The following is a 21476-nucleotide window of genomic DNA, read 5'->3' on the forward strand; positions in this document are numbered from 1 at the left end:
TATCTATGTCTTTCTGCACCTTTGTGCATATATATATATATATATATATATATATATATATATATATATATATATATATATTGTAATGGTAAAATATGTTATAACATTGTTTTGTGCTAAAGCCGTGTCTCAAGTGTCCTGTATTTGACCCTGATGTGCAAAGAGCAGCATGATACAAAATGATAGTTTGCAGCTGTGCGCTGAGAAGGGAGGACGGTCGACTCGATCTCATAGAAGCTTCAAAACAAAGGACTCCTCTTCATGGCCTTGGTTGATATCTGATTCTGTACGAAAGTTCTGGATCCAAGTTTTACTTTCATGTCAATTAATTATGATTGGCACCGGCCACTGAGGAGGATCTTGTGTGTGTGTGTGTGCTGCCCTCAGCTTCACCTGGGTTCTTATCTCAACCTGCTTTGCAGCTTCTCGTAGCTGGCACGGAGAATGTTCTTCACATGTGTATAAAACCTCTGCGTCTTTGGTGCTCGGAGACGCCATTTCCACAGAGCACCGTGATACGTGCCTGTGTATTTGACCTCCTGCTTGCAAGCAATAAATGGACTTTTCGCAACTTTGATCATTCATCAAGACTGTTTTATCAGACAAATCATTCTCTTCTACCGAGCTTTTATTGAAATATTCCACAACAATTTGCCGTCACGAACAGGATTCACTGACCGTCCGTCAGGCTCCAGGGGACCGTCTGGGGAAAAGGCCTTTTCCAGGATCACCAGCTGATGATCTTGCCTCATACCTCCTTAGACAAGAGAGAAAGGACCGGCAGAAACCGTCACGTGTATCCAGCGAAAAAGAATTAATTTCTACAAACTCGGGTAAGAAGTTGAAATTCCGATTATAAAGTAACAGTAAGAGTTGAACATAACGGAGACGGATGACTGATCAAGTGGTTGTTATAGTCTGGGGAGTAAAATTATTTAACATTTTGGGTGTTTTTTTCTTATAATAATCTTTTAATATTTTTTTTGGAGTACATGATTCCGGGATATTTCTAATGCATCATTTTATGCGAAGGTAGGTAGGATCGTGTACGATTTCACTCGGAACAAATTCTCAGAGATCGCTTGACTACCCGGGTAAAATAAGACCGTTGCTATTGAACAAACGTGAATTCCACCTGTGGAATAAGACCGTGTAAATAGTATACGTGAATTTCATGCTGAAACAGGTAAAACGATATCACTGTTTTTGTTAACCAAACGTGAGTTCTACTGAATTACCCTTAGAACAAGATCGTGGCAAAATCGAAGCGTGAGTTTTGAGTGGGGTTTTTGCAAAGTTTTTCCTTGAGTAAAGAAACTAAGCCTTACGGTGACGGCTGTATTGTAATAAGTAAACCGGTAGGGTCCACCAGTAAAAGATGGGTGGCCAGTCCGCAGAACTCACGAAACCGTCGGGTCCGATTGTGGCAATGATGCAGCAGAAATACGGGAAAACATGTACAGAGTGTCGCCCATACTGGACAAAAGAGTTTGGGTTTCCAGAAAACGGCTCGTTGAGTGCCGCTAAACTTAAAATGTTAAGAGGGGATTTGGAAGAAAGGTTGAAAAAAATAAATAAAATAAAATAGAAAAGTGGTAAAAAGATCAAAGTTAAAGACTTGGAAATAATAGAGAAAACCAGACATGTCTGGCACAATGGGAAATGGAATGTGAATGCAGGGAGAGAAAACGAATGATGAAGAAAATTACGTTTTTAAAAACTGAAAAACCTGACATTGAAACACAGAATAATCCATGTGTGTCTTCTCCACTGTATCCATCCCTGACAGGGGCAGGCGGTCCTCTCCTGAACACGTGTTATCAAATTCCTGCACCACCTCCAGTCCAACAATCTCCACCACCGTACAACCCCGATCCTACGGTTGGCAGACCTGTAACACGCAGTCAAACCCGGCTGGGAGACCAGGGAGGTGCAGACGTCAAATCATGCTCACCCCTCAACCCATTCAGACCTGACCCCACAGCTCAGTCCACCCCGGACTCTGCATGGTCAATCCACGACCCATCCCCCTGGAGGGGCACAGCCAGCAGAATTGTGGATTTTCTTAGTCCTAACACCACCATGGACAGTAAACTAGACGGGTCTTATATTCAAGCCCCCATGTTTCAGGTTCCAGGGCCACAGGATGGACTACCTGCCTTCCATCTGCCCACCATAAAAAATGGCGTGGCTTTTGGAAAAGAGTTCCTGACGTTATGCAAAGACATAACAGCCATCTGTGCTGCTGTGGTTGCGGCCTTCCCAGTCAACATGGCCCTCATCAACAGCACGAAACAAGGTAAAGCCGAAGATGTAACATTTTACTATCAGCGTCTTGTGGCTGCCTTTCAGATTCACAGCGGCCTCGAGGAGCCCACAGACATAACCGACATGACTGTGTGGGAAACCCATCTCAAGAACGCCTTCATGAACGGGCTTCTGCCACACGTCAAAACTGCCACTGAACACTCTGTCGTGGGTCTGGAAGATGCAAGGCTCACAGAAGTGGTAAAACATGCACGACACAACTATAAAATGCATGTGGAAAATCAAATGTGTCAGGACAAACGCAGCAAGCAGACTGGGGAGAAAGCCCAGCTTGCGATGCTCCAAGCCGTAAAACAGTTGACACTGGGTGCAGAAGGAGGACGAGACCCCCACCCATCCGGAAAATCTTATGGGAGGGACCAACAGAGAGGACGAGCATATGGAATAAATCATGGGAGAAGAGGGCGTTTTCAAGGAGGGGCCCCACAAGAAGTGCAACCCGATGAATGCTTCCTCTGTGGCAAAACAGGACATTGGTACAAAGACTGCCCCTCCCGTTCAAACCAGGTACGTCAGCCACATGGACGACAGCGCCACGCCGGGACTGACAGAGGGGGTCAACAATTCGGCACTTCAGACTGACTGTGTGTGTGGGATGGAGATTGCACGTGTGAAGGGATGACTACTGCTGCCTCTCCAAAACAGGGAAGTGAAACACACACACACACACACACACACACACACACAATGCTGCAATGAAGACCTGCTTCCTCGCACGCACACTACAGAACAACATGCTGTTTTGCTCAGCATCATTTCTCACTTAGAGCAACAGCAACAGAATACATCCACACCACCACCACTCACGTATGCTATGTTTTCATCAGATGTGTCAGGGGTCAGGACTTCGACTCAGGTGCAGAGCAATAAGGCACCGAAGGTTCTTTGCAGGTTTGAAATCTTTTACTAGAAAAATAAACTAATGCAAGACAAAAAGGTGCACAGGCAAAGGCGGAATCCACACGCTCTTGAAGAAACAAAAAAAGGAAGAGAGCCTGGCAACGAAGTAAAAACAAGTTTACCAAAAACAGCACTGGGGACTTCTAACTACAAACATACACCTCTAGGAAACACAAAAGATAACCTGACACAGACAAGTGGGGAACTGAGGCTTAAATACAGGTGGAGGTGATTGCAAACTAAACTCAGCTGTGGGGAGAAACAAAGGGTGAGAAACTAGATACAGGAAGTGGCGTGGTTACAAAAATAAAAACAGGAAGTTAATCTTCACAGTCTCTTCGAGTCGTCACAAGATGCATACAAAGATATGCCAACTACAAGAGTAATTGTGGAAGGGAAAGAATTGGCGTTTTTAGTAGACTCCGGAGCTACTCATTCAGTAATTCAAGAAAAACCTTTTCCAAATCAAAAAATGAGTGGGCGGTATGTATATTCTCAAGGGGCTTCAGGTTTGACTGTGACAGGAAAATTTACTGCACCTATGACGACAGTACACTCTGACGAGACTGACCTAAACCCTGACATAAAAGTAAAACATTCTTTTTTACTCTCTTCACTCTGCCCCATAAATCTGATGGGCAGAGACTTGATGTGTACATGTGGTATTTGTTTGACGTCATCTCCAGACGGCCTTAAAGTGGTTCGGCGTAGAGCCGCACTCCAAATGGTGCAAAAGGCTCCCTCTAATCCTCTTTTTGTGTATCAGTGGTGGATCCCGATCGATGATGCTCGGAGGCTGAGCCAGGCTGGTGAAGCACGGGTTTCTCCTCATGCAGACAAAGAACTGTTTCAAGTTCCCGGCTCCCAGTGTCTCACTGTCTAAAGGACGCCTTGACCAATGGAGGGATTTGGGACCATTTGTGGCTCAGTGTGAATCTCTCACTGACTGGGAGGAGACAATCGATCCGCTCGTTCTGCGCTCCGCCTCTACAGGGTTTCACAGAACTCACTGTGTACACGGTGGCGTATTTCTCCGCTGAACTCGACCCTGTCGCTGCAGGACTGCCACAATGTTTGCGCGCTGTGGCCGCGCCTGAAGAGGCGCTCACTGCCTCACGTGACATAGTGGGTTACGCACCACTCACTCTGCTCGTTCCGCACGCGGTTTCTTTGATTCTCCTCGAACAGAAATCATCTCACCTCTCTGCGGCTCGCTATTTGCGTTACCACACGTGTCTCCTGGACATGCCGAATGTCACTATAAACGTTGTACTAACCTAAACCCTGCATCATTACTTCCTATTCCTGGGGATGGGGAGGACCACAACTGTTTGGCTGAGCTCCAAGCTCAGTGCACTCCTCGCCCTGACCTAGTGGACACTCCATTGCCTAACAGCGACATGGTAATGTATGTGGATGGATCCGCCTCCCGCGACCCTCAGTCTGGTGAAAATCGTGTTGGTTTTGCTGTTGTTTCTGACTCAGGTGTGCTGTGTTCAGGTCCTCTGCCATGTCACCTCTCAGCCCAGGCAGCCGAGCTCATCGCTCTGACCGAGGCCTGTAAACTGGCTACAGGTAAAACAGTCACAGTTCACACTGACTCTCGCTATGCGTTTGGTGTAGTACATGATTTTGGGGTGCTGTGGAAACACAGGAACTTCTTTAAATCGGACGGTTAGCCCATCCTACATCACACTCTCATTGCTGAACTGTTGGAATCCATCTTGCTACCCACAGCTATTGCTGTCTGTAAATGTGCTGCCCACACGTCCGATACGGATGATGTATATGTGATGCTCGAGCAGACTCGGCTGCAAAAGCTGCTGCTCAGCTTCCGCTTCCCACTTCCTGTGCTCTCATGTGCTCTGAGGAGTCAGTTCCTCTTCTCTTACAGCGATGCAGTCACGCTCTGAAAGACGGCTTTGGTCCACATCTGGCTGTTTTTACACCAACGGTATCTGGACTGGACCCGACGGCAAGCCGTGTTTACCTAAACACTATTTTGCTCATTATGCTAAATTGACTCATGGTTTAGACCATGTGTCAAAAGGGGGAATGTTACGTGCACTTAAATAGACGTGGTTTACAAAAGGGTTCACAGCATATGCACAAACATTCTGTTCTGCATGTGTCACCTGTTCTACTCACAATGTAGGCAGGCCCGTGGGCGTGTCCAGCCAGGCTGCACACCCACCACCAACCCGCCCATTTGAGCACATTATGATGGATTTTGTGGAGTTGTCTCCATCACAAGGTAAGAAACACTGTCAAGTGATGGTAGACATGTTTTCTGCACTAAATGAACCGCAGCACATGTCTTTATTTCCAACATGAACAAGTTAAAACTTGAAATATTAAAGTGCGCTAGATATTGTTGTGACGTCATGTTTCTGGTCCGTACTCGTGTGCCGCGTTACGTCATGCTGCCATGTCCGCTTCAAGAGCGATTTAATGTCCCGAAGACAGAGACAGCAGAGTGAGACAAACACGCTTCTGTCCTTCACACAAACTCACGAGAGGAAACACGCGCGCACTTTGACAACAATCAGGCCTCTCTAGTGTCACGCGTTGAGCGCACTTCCGCCACACATCAAATATCTCCGCGTCGGTCTCTGTTCAACTTCCCTGTCGGCCGTATCGTAGACATATATAAATGTCTAATATGGTCACCCCCCACCAAACCTCACTCCAAGGTTTTTTGAAAAGTTGAGAGCTCTGACATGTGTTACTTTTTACAACTTTGTCTGTCGTCATCGAGAGAGTCCTGAGCTAAACATCAGAGACATCAGAGACACTTCAGCTGATGTCTGCAGCCTATGAAGACACGAAGCGTCTCTTCTTCTACAATCAAACACCTCATTAAACAAAGCGTCAACTCACGTGCTGCAGCGCCGTGAAGGCTCATCATCAGGAGAGACAGAACCGAGATCTCCGCCCCGACAAGTCGCATTTTAACGTCCGCTTGTTTGTAAGGTTTCACGTTCTCTTCAAGGATCACGCGCCTACTGAGGGAGAAGAGGGAGGACCGCTGACTTCAATGTGCTTCTACAGCTCGATTCTGACCAATCACAATCCAGCATTTTCTACACGTCATCAGTAACTAGGTGGAATCAAAGAAAACAGGTTGTTGTAGGAAGTGAACACTTAATTCAGACTGAACACAGAACAAGAGAGATGCGGCACACAATCCTTATTCACATATTATTTACATCATGACGTGTTTTAACTGTAATGTGTGTTACATGTCCCCATGTTTTGTTCCGCCCCTTTAACTGTGTGAGTGGGGGAAAAGTGCCCCTGATTCACAGGTGCGCGGTGCTGGTTGGCTGTTGGCGAGGAGGCGTGGCCACTGAAGACCCAAGAGACTAATCAGCTAACGAGCCGGTGGCCAAAGGAGAGAGAAGGCTTGTGTTTTTGTAGCCTGTCAAAGACGTTGTTTTGTTAAATCCTGTCGGGCGAGATCCCGATGTGCTCTACCTGAGTTCTGGAGAAGGGAAGGTAGTGATGGCAAAGTGAAGCTTTCTGAACCAGGGAAGCTTTCCAGCCAATTGTATCGGAAAAAGGTTCATTCAATGCATCGCAAACTCTGATGATCTCTGCTGTTGAAAACCTATAGTGCAAATGTTTCGAGCCTACCAATATATTTTGGCCCAGTCTCTGATAATGAAAAGTTGAACCGATAAATCATCTAATAAATACATGGATTCCTATATGAATAAAACTATTGTTTTTCAGGTTTGAATTGTGTCCTTGTTTGTGTGTTTCAATTCTCTGTACATTGGAAAGAAGTGGAACAAAAACGTATCTATGTCTTTCTGCACCTTTGTGCATATATATATATATATATATATATATATATATATATATATATATATTGTAATGGTAAAAATATGTTATAACATTGTTTTGTGCTAAAGCCGTGTCTCAAGTGTCCTGTATTTGACCCTGATGTGCAAAGAGCAGCATGATACAAAATGATAGTTTGCAGCTGTGCGCTGAGAAGAGAGGACGGTCGACTCGATCTCATAGAAGCTTCAAAACAAAGGACTCCTCTTCATGGCCTTGGTTGATATCTGATTCTGTACGAAAGTTCTGGATCCAAGTTTTACTTTCATGTCAATTAATTATGATTGGCACCGGCCACTGAGGAGGCTCTTGTGTGTGTGTGTGTGCTGCCCTCAGCTTCACCTGGGTTCTTATCTCAACCTGCTTTGCAGCTTCTCGTAGCTGGCACGGAGAATGTTCTTCACATGTGTATAAAAACTCAGCGTCTTTAGTGCTCGGAGACGCCATTTCCACAGAGCACTGTGATACGTGCCTGTGTATTTGACCTCCTACTTGCAAGCAATAAATGGACTTTTCGCAACTTTGATCATTCATCAAGACTCTGTTTTATCAGACAAATCATTCTCTTCTACCGAGCTTTTATTGAAATATTCCACAACAATTTCCCGTCACGAACAGGATTCACTGACCGTCCGTCAGGCTCCAGGGGACCGTCCGGGGAAAAGGCTTTTCCAGGATCACCAGCTGATGATCTTGCCTCATACCTCCTTAGACAAGAGAGAAAGGACCGGCAGAAACCAGAGGAGTCCTGACTGACGTCACGTGAATCCAGCGAAAAAGAATTAATTTCTACAAACTCGGGTAAGAAGTTGAAATTCCGATTATAAAGTAACAGTAAGAGTTGAACATAACGGAGACGGATGACTGATCAAGTGGTTGTTATAGTCTGGGGAGTAAAATTGTTTAACATTTTGGGTGTTTTTTTCTTATAATCATCTTTTATTTTTTTTGGAGTACATGATTCCGGGATATTTCTAATGCATCATTTTATGCGAAGGTAGGTAGGATCGTGTACGATTTCACTCGGAACAAATTCTCAGAGATCGCTTGACTACCCGGGTAAAATAAGACCGTTGCTATTGAACAAACGTGAATTCCACCTGTGGAATAAGACCGTGTAAATAGTATACGTGAATTTCATGCTGAAACAGGTAAAACGATATCACTGTTTTTGTTAACCAAACGTGAGTTCTACTGAATTACCCTTAGAACAAGATCGTGGCAAAATCGAAGCGTGAGTTTTGAGTGGGGTTTTTGCAAAGTTTTTCCTTGAGTAAAGAAACTAAGCCTTACGGTGACGGCTGTATTGTAATAAGTAAACCGGTAGGGTCCACCAGTAAAAGATGGGTGGCCAGTCCGCAGAACTCACGAAACCGTCGGGTCCGATTGTGGCAATGATGCAGCAGAAATACGGGAAAACATGTACAGAGTGTCGCCCATACTGGACAAAAGAGTTTGGGTTTCCAGAAAACGGCTCGTTGAGTGCCGCTAAACTTAAAATGTGAGGAGGGGATTTGGAAGAAAGGTTGAAAAAATAAATAAAATAAAATAGAAAAGTGGTAAAAAGATCAAAGTTAAAGACTTGGAAATAATAGAGAAAACCAGACATGTCTGGCACAATGGGAAATGGAATGTGAATGCAGGGAGAGAAAACGAATGATGAAGAAAATTACGTTTTTAAAAACTGAAAAACTTGACATTGAAACACAGAATAATCCATGTGTGTCTTCTCCACTGTATCCATCCCTGACAGGGGCAGGCGGTCCTCTCCTGAACACGTGTTATCAAATTCCTGCACCACCTCCAGTCCAACAATCTCCACCACCGTACAACCCCGATCCTACGGTTGGCAGACCTGTAACACGCAGTCAAACCCGGCTGGGAGACCAGGGAGGTGCAGACGTCAAATCATGCTCACCCCTCAACCCATTCAGACCTGACCCCACAGCTCAGTCCACCCCGGACTGCATGGTCAATCCACGACCCATCCCCCTGGAGGGGCACAGCCGGCAGAATTGTGGATTTTCTTAGTCCTAACACCACCATGGACAGTAAACTGGACGGGTCTTATATTCAAGCCCCCATGTTTCAGGTTCCAGGGCCACAGGATGGACTACCTGCCTTCCATCTGCCCACCATAAAAAATGGCGTGGCTTTTGGAAAAGAGTTCCTGACGTTATGCAAAGACATAACAGCCATCTGTGCTGCTGTGGTTGCGGCCTTCCCAGTAAACATGGCCCTCATCAACAGCACGAAACAAGGTAAAGCCGAAGATGTAACATTTTACTATCAGCGTCTTGTGGCTGCCTTTCAGATTCACAGCGGCCTCGAGGAGCCCACAGACATAACCGACATGACTGTGTGGGAAAACCATCTCAAGAACGCCTTCATGAACGGGCTTCTGCCAGACGTCAAAACTGCCACTGAACACTCTGTCGTGGGTCTGGAAGATGCAAGGCTCACAGAAGTGGTAAAACATGCACGACACAACTATAAAATGCATGTGGAAAATCAAATGTGTCAGGACAAACGCAGCAAGCAGACTGGGGAGAAAGCCCAGCTTGCGATGCTCCAAGCCGTAAAACAGTTGAAACTGGGTGCAGAAGGAGGACGAGACCCCCACCCATCCGGAAAATCTTATGGGAGGGACCAACAGAGAGGACGAGCATATGGAATAAATCATGGGAGAAGAGGGCGTTTTCAAGGAGGGGCCCCACAAGAAGTGCAACCCGATGAATGCTTCCTCTGTGGCAAAACAGGACATTGGTACAAAGACTGCCCCTCCCGTTCAAACCAGGTACGTCAGCCACACGGACGACAGCGCCACGCCGGGACTGACAGAGGGGGTCAACAATTCGGCACTTCAGACTGACTGTGTGTGTGGGATGGAGATTGCACGTGTGAAGGGATGACTACTGCTGCCTCTCCAAAACAGGGAAGTGAAACACACACACACACACACACACACACACACACAATGCTGCAATGAAGACCTGCTTCCTCGCACGCACACTACAGAACAACATGCTGTTTTGCTCAGCATCATTTCTCACTTAGAGCAACAGCAACAGAATACATCCACACCACCACCACTCACGTATGCTATGTTTTCATCAGATGTGTCAGGGGTCAGGACTTCGACTCAGGTGCAGAGCAATAAGGCACCGAAGGTTCTTTGCAGGTTTGAAATCTTTTACTAGAAAAATAAACTAATGCAAGACAAAAAGGTGCACAGGCAAAGGCGGAATCCACACGCTCTTGAAGAAACAAAAAAAGGAAGAGAGCCTGGCAACGAAGTAAAAACAAGTTTACCAAAAACAGCACTGGGGACTTCTAACTACAAACATACACCTCTAGGAAACACAAAAGATAACCTGACACAGACAAGTGGGGAACTGAGGCTTAAATACAGGTGGAGGTGATTGCAAACTAAACTCAGCTGTGGGGAGAAACAAAGGGTGAGAAACTAGATACAGGAAGTGGCGTGGTTACAAAAATAAAAACAGGAAGTTAATCTTCACAGTCTCTTCGAGTCGTCACAAGATGCATACAAAGATATGCCAACTACAAGAGTAATTGTGGAAGGGAAAGAATTGGCGTTTTTAGTAGACTCCGGAGCTACTCATTCAGTAATTCAAGAAAAACCTTTTCCAAATCAAAAAATGAGTGGGCGGTATGTATATTCTCAAGGGGCTTCAGGTTTGACTGTGACAGGAAAATTTACTGCACCTATGACGACAGTACACTCTGACGAGACTGACCTAAACCCTGACATAAAAGTAAAACATTCTTTTTTACTCTCTTCACTCTGCCCCATAAATCTGATGGGCAGAGACTTGATGTGTACATGTGGTATTTGTTTGACGTCATCTCCAGACGGCCTTAAAGTGGTTCGGCGTAGAGCCGCACTCCAAATGGTGCAAAAGGCTCCCTCTGATCCTCTTTTTGTGTATCAGTGGTGGATCCCGATCGATGATGCTCGGAGGCTGAGCCAGGCTGGTGAAGCACGGGTTTCTCCTCATGCAGACAAAGAACTGTTTCAAGTTCCCGGCTCCCAGTGTCTCACTGTCTAAAGGACGCCTTGACCAATGGAGGGATTTGGGACCATTTGTGGCTCAGTGTGAATCTCTCACTGACTGGGAGGAGACAATCGATCCGCTCGTTCTGCGCTCCGCCTCTACAGGGTTTCACAGAACTCACTGTGTACACGGTGGCGTATTTCTCCGCTGAACTCGACCCTGTCGCTGCAGGACTGCCACAATGTTTGCGCGCTGTGGCCGCGCCTGAAGAGGCGCTCACTGCCTCACGTGACATAGTGGGTTACGCACCACTCACTCTGCTCGTTCCGCACGCGGTTTCTTTGATTCTCCTCGAACAGAAATCATCTCACCTCTCTGCGGCTCGCTATTTGCGTTACCACACGTGTCTCCTGGACATGCCGAATGTCACTATAAACGTTGTACTAACCTAAACCCTGCATCATTACTTCCTATTCCTGGGGATGGGGAGGACCACAACTGTTTGGCTGAGCTCCAAGCTCAGTGCACTCCTCGCCCTGACCTAGTGGACGCTCCACTAACTAACAGCGACATGGTAATGTATGTGGATGGATCCGCCTCCCGCGATCCTCAGTCTGGTGAAAATCGTGTTGGTTTTGCTGTTGTTTCTGACTCAGGTGTGCTGTGTTCAGGTCCTCTGCCATGTCACCTCTCAGCCCAGGCAGCCGAGCTCATCGCTCTGACCGAGGCCTGTAAACTGGCTACGGGTAAAACAGTCACAGTTCACACTGACTCTCGCTATGCGTTTGGTGTAGTACATGATTTTGGGGTGCTGTGGAAACACAGGAACTTCTTTAAATCGGACGGTTAGCCCATCCTACATCACACTCTCATTGCTGAGCTGTTGGAATCCATCTTGCTACCCACAGCTATTGCTGTCTGTAAATGTGCTGCCCACACGTCCGATACGGATGATGTATATGTGATGCTCGAGCAGACTCAGCTGCAAAAGCTGCTGCTCTGCTTCCGCTTCCCACTTCCTGTGCTCTCGTGTGCTCTGAGGAGTCAGTTCCTCTTCTCTTACAGCGATGCAGTCACGCTCTACCCCTCATGAAAGACGGCTTTGGTCCACATCTGGCTGTGTTTACACCAACGGTATCTGGACTGGACCCGACGGCAAGCCGTGTTTACCTAAACACTATTTTGCTCATTATGCTAAATTGAGTCATGGATCAGACCATGTGTCAAAAGGGGGAATGTTACGTGCACTTAAATAGACGTGGTTTACAAAAGGGTTCACAGCATATGCACAAAAATTCTGTTCTGCATGTGTCACCTGTTCTACTCACAATGTAGGCAGGCCCGTGGGCGCGTCCAGCCAGGCTGCACACCCACCACCAACCCTCCCATTTGAGCACATTATGATGGATTTTGTGGAGTTGTCTCCATCACAAGGTAAGAAACACTGTCAAGTGATGGTAGACATGTTTTCCAAGTGGGTGGAGGTTTTTCCATCGAGCAAACAAACAAACCGCTGCAACAGTAGCCAAGGCCCTGATTTCTGAAATCATCCCTCGATGGGGCATTCCTTCTAAAATATCAAGTGACAATGGTTCTCATTTTGTCAACCAGGCCATTACAGAATTAAGCGCATACGTGGGTATTGATTTAAAAACACACTGCGCATACCATCCAGCCAGTGGAGGGGCTGTGGAACGAGAAAATGGCACACTCAAAACCAAATTGGCAAAATGCTGTGCAGACACAGGTCTGCCCTGGACAAAACCCCTGCCTCTAGTGTTGATGTACATGTGCATGAAAAAACGGACACGAAGCAACCTGAGTCCCTTTGAGATATTGTTTGGTTTTCCTCCTCACGTAGGAACCGAGGCACCGAAGGCACCACTCCCTTCAACCGCATTATGCGAACATGAAATGTTAAAATATTGTGCACAACTCTCTTCTGCTCTGTCTAACATACGACAACAGGTTGCAGCCCCCCTCCCAAAACCAGCTGAAGGACCGCTCCACAAACTGAAACCTGGTGACTTTGTGGCGGTGAAAGACTTCAGGAGAAAAAAAAACTGAAAAGCACGACGCTGGCAGGGACCATTCCAGATCCTCCTTGTCACCCAAACAGCTGTCAAAGTAGCTGACCACCACAACAAGTGTCAATCAACCGACACCACCGATCCAGTGACCACGGACGGGCAGTTGACCGACAGACACACAGTGCATTGTGATCTGTGTTGACTGTCTACAACGCGGGTGCCTCACAAGAAAGAAGGTTGGCAGACTCCACATCCCAACGTGTACCTGCGGACCAACACAAGAAGAAGAACACGGCCAGGACCCCTCCACATAGACACAGTAGTCGTTTGTGTCACTACGGTTTTATTCATATTATTGCTTGCTTCAGTTTCATTATCTAAGTATCTTTTTGTGATTTTGTAATCAGCTATCTAAAGAGTGGTTTACACTTGCTTGCTAAACACGAGACGTGGTCTCACAAAAACATATTTTTTTTGCAATATTATGTGTGATTAAAGAATAATCAAAAGAGTGAAATGTAATGGTAAAAATATGTTATAACATTGTTTTGTGCTAAAGCCGTGTCTCAAGTGTCCTGTATTTGACCCTGATGTGCAAAGAGCAGCATGATACAAAATGTTAGTTTGCATAAGATTACGTGCTAATACAAATAGATGTGGGTACATGTTTGTGTTTCACCCAATATTTTAGCGGGTCTTCACTCCGTGGAATGTTTGGTTCGGCCAAATATCTGGTGGTTTCCACAATAAAAATTAACATCCATAATTACACAATACAAATGACAGACTTTGCCTGCCTGTTGCCAACCGTGTTAGAGGAAATCAAATTGAAGTGCTCCCACATCTCGGAGCGACCTCTCTTTGCCACAGCTTCCATTGTAAATTTGCGCTTTGCTACAACTAGTGTTAACGAACTGACCGAAGAGCCGGTTAAATAACCCGATTCGTGTACCTGAAGCGGGAGAATCGGGTGCCAAACGTCAATGAACCGACTCACTCCGGCTTTCAACCACTCATTCGTGCCCGCGCTTCAGCGAGCTCGAGCGCGCGATCGGTGGTCTTCTTCTGTGAGTCGCGGGCTGATCCAGCTCACCAGCGCCTCCACTGGAGCGGTGGTACAATCAATCAGGAAGTGGGCCGCCTTGATCGCGCACGACCGAACCTTAAGAGACTCCTGTACAGTTGGTGGCGGTGTACTACAGAGATAGTCGTCTACCAAGAAACAAAAGAAGAAGAAAAGAACCGTGACAACCGAGTTGTTGAAGCGTTGTGGAAGCGCGGTTGCGGTGCGACCATGAGAGCGACTCAATTACTGAATGCTGTACTACTAACGTGGAGAGCCAATCCCATGAGCCATTGTATGTATAAGTGCATCGAATAAAACGCTGTGATATAATCTTGCTATTTAATGTTTGTGTTTACAAAACACCACTTTGCAGTAGGCTATTTTGTGCATGACAATTGTTTATAATGCAGTGCACCGTATTTAAGTCATGAGGTGACCGGTCCTGCACTTTAACTGAGAAGTTAACAAACTCTTGCCGAATGAAAATTAACGGCAAGTTAGGTAGGCTGGGTTAGGTCTACCAATTCACAACGCCCATTAGGTTAGGCAGGGAATATTTCTATCATGGGTTAGACATCGTGTGTAGCCTACTCGTTAACAAATGCGGTGCACGCTATGTAAATGACCGGAAGAGACCGTGGAGACCGAGACCGCGTCAACCGAGGAGACCGCACACCGAGCTGCTGAACGAGACCGGATGTAACCGTGCACCGTCGAATCTGCAACCGAGCGGTGTCTCGGCAAGTTTGCGCTGTCAATCATTGAGCCTTTATTTTTCATGTATGTGTAAATAATGTATGCATAGGCTACATCAGCCGACATCACATACAAATACACGTCATCTTGGTAGTTATGTTGAGTAGGCTAAAATGTTTGTTACGGGCGGTCATGAGACCGCTCCAGCTACTGAAGGAGAACGTAACCGCAGGCTGCTGCATGACTCTGTAATCACACGGTCTCTGCCTGTTTGTGAACCACCAATTAGACGTATGGGAGCGACTATGGCGGGGGAAGTAAACGCGCGATAGGCGCGCCCAGCCCCCCCGTCGCGAACCGGTGACCGAATCTATTAACTCGACCTACGACCGTCCGGTTGAACCGACTCGCATAATAGAGCCGGTTGTCCCATCACTAACTACAACAACACTGACTTTGACTGTAACAAACCGACAAGACCGAACCCTGTTTCCAGCCCATTTGAATCAAATCGAAGCGGTCACGTGACTGTGCGCCGAAACGAAGCTTCGGACGTGACTGATCACGTGATCAGCAGCGATCGAACCGAGCACCGATACATTTGCTTCGCCTTGCACTCATATTTCGACACTAGTGATGGCAAGTTCGGATCATTTTACCGACTCGGTTCTTTGAATCTCGTTCAGTAAAATGAACAAATCTTTTTTTGATTCATTTCGGGGGGGGTAAGATAAATTTCTGCATTAAAATAATGTATCATGACTAGGGGTGGGAATCTCTTGGCACCTCACGATTCGATTCCAATTCAGAGGTCAACGATTCGATTCTAAATTGATTATCGATTCTAAAGCGATTATCGATTCTAAACTGATAAAACAATTAGCGATGCATCTCGATTTTCTAAATTTTCTGAGTTTTGCTACTCAGAGGTTGCTAATCACTTCCTACTTTATTTGATAATTAGATTAAATCAACAGATGAATTACCTTCTCTAATTCTTTATAAGAGAAAAAAAAATCTTTGTCACAAATATGATTTTCTATCAACAATGCAAGAACCAACGCAGCTTGCATTTCAACGCAATATGGAAGTAGCCTATGTAAAAAACATATTAAACAGATTCTTTTTTCTTTTAAATGAAGGAAAAGCTGCTCTTCTCAGACCGGCCCGTATTTGTAAAATACCGGAAAAAAGTCAAAGTCTGTGAATATCTTGACAACTTTCAATACGGATCGACTTTTTGGAAACTCGAAATAATGAGGTAAGATATGTGCAGGCTCCTCCATAGTTCGGTAAAGTTATTAGATATTCAGATTCAGACTGACGGAGCGGTCTGCGAGCTGGACGCATTGCTCTTAATGTGCCGGTAATGATGGTAAATGATGGTTGTAGCCAGTGCTGTAAATTAGAGGTGGGTAAACTCTGAATTTTGTGATCATACAGACCTCGACGCGATGCGAAGCAACGCAACACAAAGTGTCGCGACTCTTGTAAGGCTGTCCTGGCTATATTGCATTATGTTATCAGTAAAAGTCATATACAATCAATGACAATGAATAAATGTGTATGAACAACATAAGTTAAAGGAACACTCATGTACTACCTATGTCATCATAAATAGCCTATACAGCATGTTTTTTTCACATTGAGAACTGACTTGTTTTCTAATCTACGCGTCACCAGGCGTTTTTCTTTTGCCGTGCACGACCTGCGAACACAGAGCGCGCGACTACTACCCCCCCTCCCCCCCCCCCCCCCCCACCCCCCGTCGGACCTTCTCGACCGGTCCGCGAAATATTGTCTGACATGAAACCGGTCCGTGGAGTAAGAAAGGTTGGGGACCACTGGGCTGATCCACAACGTGTGTTTACACACCTCCTGGATCCTGACTGGCGTCGCTGCTGCAGCCGCAAGGCACTGATTGGATGCTCACAGACCGTAATACAGCGCAGATGAAAATGATTCAGACTACGGCGTTTATATGTTCAACAATAGGAAACGTAGTCTTAGCTGTTTTAAAATTACACCAAATTTATTTTGGATTATTCCAAAGGAAGAATACAAGGCGCAGGTAACTTTGAGGTGCGTAAACGCTATTTATAGGTGCGTAAACGCTATTTCCAAAATTATAGAAGTGCGTAAAACGTGCGTTTACGTGCGTTTACCCTCCACTACAGCCCTGGTTATATTATATAGTTTATCACTATATAATCATTTTTACTTGTATGGTGACTAACCATTTAACTTCATGCCCCCTCAACGGTAAAACATATTAATTAATACATGAATTTAGTATTTAGTAATAGAACATAACAAATAAAAAAGGACAACTAGATGTGTTAATGATTGTCTTGAACATCAACCCCGAGAACAAACCTTCTGATTCGTTTGCTGATTTTAGTCACTAAAGATGGTTGAGATCAAGTTACCATTAACATTGGAGTGAGTAAATTATCCTATTAGAATATTTAGAATTTGTCATTTTGGGAGCAGTTAACACACATTTGTCTGATCCGTTTTTTATCATATTTATTTATTCATCTATCTAAACTGTAGGAATGTTGAAGGGCTGCGGTTCATTGAGTTTCTGATTGACAGCGTGGGAGAGAAGATGTCGTCTGTCGCCCAGCAGCAGAGAGAACGAACAGACATTCGTATCTCTGGAGTTGCACTTGACTGCGTCATTAGAGACGCTCACACGTCCCGATGAACTTGGGGTTTGAATTCGCTTTATTTGTAGAGAATTGAACTTGTTTGTGCTTTGAGTTGCCTGACATCATTTTTTAGAAGCATTCATGTGTTAATCAAAATGTTCCATATCGGAAACATGTTCATTGACTGAATATTCTCTTCTTCCTCCTGATGTCTGATTACAGGAGGAAGTGAGTCAACAATTGAAATCAAGCTTAAAATGTCGACTGAAACCTTTGTGTGTTATTAAATACACAAACGCTCATTGACTCAAGATAATTGTTGTTTCACTTCATTCAAGTCAACGAGTAATAAAGAACATGTGATTCTCTTTGGTCTGAAGAAAACCAGACGGATTCATTTGGTTTTATTTTTATTAAAATTTATTTTCATTGTTAAAATAATAAACAGACGACACATTTAACAATAATAATAACACAATCATTGGGAAAACATCTGAAGCAGTTCCTGAGAAGAGAGAAAAGAAGAAAAGTTATTAACATGTTAATGTTGTTAGTGTGTCTGTGTGTACATCTAATTGTTAGTGTGTCTGTGTGTACATCTAATTGTTAGTGTGTCCCGATGACGTAGCGTCCCGATGACGTGGCGTCCTGATGGCGTCCTGTTGGTCTCCAGACAAGGAGAAGAGACGTGAGGAGGATCATCAGAATGTGTCCGTGTGTACATCTAATTGTTAGTGTGTCTGTGTGTAGATCTAATTGTTAGTGGTTCTGTGTGTCAATTTAAATATTAATGTGTCTTTGTGCATAACCAGATGTTTGTGTGTTTTTGTGTACTTCTGAATACTAATGTGTCTGTGTGTATATCTAATTGTTATTGTGTCTTTGTGCACATCTAAATATTAGTGTGTGTCATTGTTTAGAACCAAATGATAGTGTGTCTGTGTGTACATCTAATTGTTAGTGTGTCTGTGTGTACATCTAAATGATAGTGTGTCTGTGTGTACATCTAATTGTTCGGCGTCCTGATGGCGTCCCGATGACGTGGTGTCCTGATGGCGTCCCGATGACGTGGTGTCCTGATGGCGTCCCGATGACGTGGCGTCCTGATGGCGTCCTGATGGCGTCCTGTTGGTCTGCAGACAAGGAGAAGAGACGTGAGGAGGATCATCAGGATGTGTCGGTGTGTACATCTAATTGTTAGTGTGTCTGTGTGTACATCTAAATATTAATATGTCTTTGTGTTTATCTAAATATTAGTGTTTGTCTTTGTGTACATCTAAATGTTAGTGTGTGTCTTTGTTTATAACCAAATGTTAGTGTGTCTGTGTGTACATCTAATTGTTAGTGTGTCCCGATGACGTAGCGTCCCGATGACGTGGCGTCCTGATGGCATCCTGATGGTGTCCTGATGGCGTCCTGTTGGTCTGCAGACAAGGAGAAGAGACGTGAGGATGGTCATCAGGATGTGTCTGTGTGTACATCTAATTGTTAGTGTGTCCGTGTGTACATCTAATTGTTAGTGTGTCTGTGTGTACATCTAATTGTTAGTGTGTCTTTGTGTACATCTAAATATTAGTGTGTGTCTTTGTTTAGAACCAAATGTTAGTGTGTCTGTGTGTACATCTGATTGTTAGTGGATCTGTGTGTACATTTAAATATTAATGTGTCTGTGCGTACATCTAATTGTTTTTGTCTTTGTGTACATCTAAATGTTAGTGTGTGTCTTTGTTTTGAACCAAATGTTATTGTGTCTGTGTGTACATCTAATTGTTAGTGTGTCTGTGTGTAGATCTGTTAGTGTGTCTGTGTGTACATCTAAATGTTAGTGTGTCTTTGTGTACATCTAAATGTTAGTGTGTGTCTTTGTTTAGAACCAAATGTGAGTGTGTCTGTGTGTACATCTAATTGTTAGTGTGTACATCTAAATATGAATGTGTCTTTGTGTACATCTAAATGTTAGTGTGTGTCTTTGTTTAGAACCAAATGTTAACGTGTCTGTGAGTATATCTAATTGTTAGTGTGTCTGTGTGTAGATCTAAATATTAGTGTGTGTCTTTGTTTAGAACCAAATGTTAACGTGTCTGTGAGTACATCTAATTGTACATCTAAATTTGCCAGCGTGTCAAAATGTTAGTGTGTCTCTGAGTACATCTGTGTGTGTGTGTGTGTGTGTCATGACTAGATCTGGATTTGATCATGAGGGGTTGACGCAGCGTCTTGATGGCGTTCCGATGACGTGGTGTCCTGATGGCGTCCTGATGACGTGGCGTCCCAATGGCGTCCCGATGACGTGGTGTCCTGATGGCGTCCCGATAACGTGGTGTCCTGATGGCGTCCTGATGGTGTCCCGATGATGTAGCGTCCCGATGACTTGGCGTCCTGATGGCGTCCTGTTGGTCTGCAGACAAGGAGAAGAGACGTGAGGAGGCTCATCAGGATGTGTCTGTGTGTACATCTAATTGTTAGTGTGTCTGTGTGTAGATCTAATTGTTAGTTTGTCCGTGTGTACATCTAATTGTTAGTGTGTCTGTGTGTACATCTAATTGTTAGTGTGTCTGTGTGTACATCTAATTGTTATTGTGTCTTTGTGTACATCTAAGTATTAGTGTGTGTCTTTGTTTAGAACCAAACGTTAGTGTGTCTGTGTGTACATCTAATTGTTAGTGTGTCTGTGTGTACATCTAATTGTTATTGTGTCTTTGTGTACATCTAAATAATAGTGTGTGTCTTTGTTTAGAACCAAATGTTAGTGTGTCTGTGAGTACATCTGTGTGTGTGTGTGTGTGTGTGTGTGTGTGTGTGTCATGAGTAGATCTGGATTTGCTCCTGGGGGGGTTGACGCGGCGTCCTGATGGCGTCCCGATGACGTGGTGTCCTGATGGCGTCCCGATGACGTGGCGTCCTAATGGCGTCCTGTTGGTCTGCAGACAAGGATAAGAGACGTGAGGAGGATCATCAGGATGTGTCTGTGTGTACATCTAATTGTTATTGTGTCTTTGTGTACATCTAAATATTAGTGTGTGTCTTCGTTTAGAACCAATTGTTAGTGTGTCTGTGTGTACATCTAATTGTTAGTGTGTCTGTGTGTACATCTAAATATTAATGTGTCTTTGTGTACATCTAAATGTTAGTGTGTGTCTTTGTTTAGAACCAAATGTTAGTGTGTCTGTGTGTAGATCTAATTGTTAGTGTGTCTGTGTGTACATCTAAATATTAATGTGTCTTTGTGTACATCTAAATGTTAGTGTGTGTCTTTGTTTAGAACCAAATGTTAGTGTGTGTCTTTGTTTAGAACCAAATGTTAGTGTGTCTGTGTACATCTAATTGTAAGTGTGTCTGTGTGTACATCTAAATATTAATGTGTCTTTGTGTACATCTAAATATTAGTGTGTGTCTTTGTTTAGAACCAAATGGGTGTGTCTGTGTGTACATCTAATTGTTAGTGTGTCTGTGTGTACATCTAAATATTAATGTGTCTTTGTGTACATCTAAATATTACTGTGTGTCTTTGTTTAGAACCAAATGTTAGTGTGTCTGTGTGTACATCTAATTGTACATCTAAATTTGCCAGCGTGTCTAAATGTTAGTGTGTCTCTGAGTACATCTGTGTGTGTGCTGGTGTGTGTGTGTGTCATGAGTAGATATAGATTTGCTCCTGAGGGGTTGACGCGGCGTCCTGATGGCGTCCTGATAGAATCCTGATGGCGTCCCGATGACGTAGCGTCCCGATGACGTGGCGTCCCGATGACTTGGCGTCCTGATGGCGTCCTGTTGGTCTGCAGACAAGGAGAAGAGACGTGAGGAGGATCATCAGGATGTGTCTGTGTGTACATCTAATTGTTAGTGTGTCTGTGTGTAGATCTAATTGTTAGTGTGTCTGTGTGTAGATCTAATTGTTAGTTTGTCCGTGTGTACATCTAATTGTTAATGTGTCTGT

The 21476-nt window shown here is 44.6% G+C and overlaps 1 protein-coding gene and 1 long non-coding RNA gene across 11 annotated transcripts in view; one reads left to right on the plus strand and one right to left on the minus strand.

The window, feature by feature from the left end:
* Positions 1 to 21476, minus strand: part of LOC120826863 (H-2 class I histocompatibility antigen, K-D alpha chain) — a 233836-nt gene that overhangs the window by 192908 nt on the left and 19452 nt on the right. The gene's annotated exons all lie outside the window — the stretch shown is intronic.
* On the plus strand, positions 87 to 18430 carry LOC144383432 (uncharacterized). 7 transcript variants are annotated; one of them, XR_013450820.1, is made up of 3 exons: positions 87 to 9544; positions 9678 to 14481; positions 17442 to 18430. It is a non-coding gene; the product is annotated as an uncharacterized LOC144383432 (long non-coding RNA). The 7 variants fall into 7 exon arrangements; XR_013450821.1 differs by having other exon boundaries at positions 18150 to 18417; XR_013450823.1 differs by having other exon boundaries at positions 18168 to 18417.

Source organism: Gasterosteus aculeatus, chromosome 10 (assembly GCF_964276395.1).
Source record: "Gasterosteus aculeatus chromosome 10, fGasAcu3.hap1.1, whole genome shotgun sequence".
Taxonomy (NCBI): Eukaryota; Metazoa; Chordata; class Actinopteri; order Perciformes; family Gasterosteidae; genus Gasterosteus; species Gasterosteus aculeatus.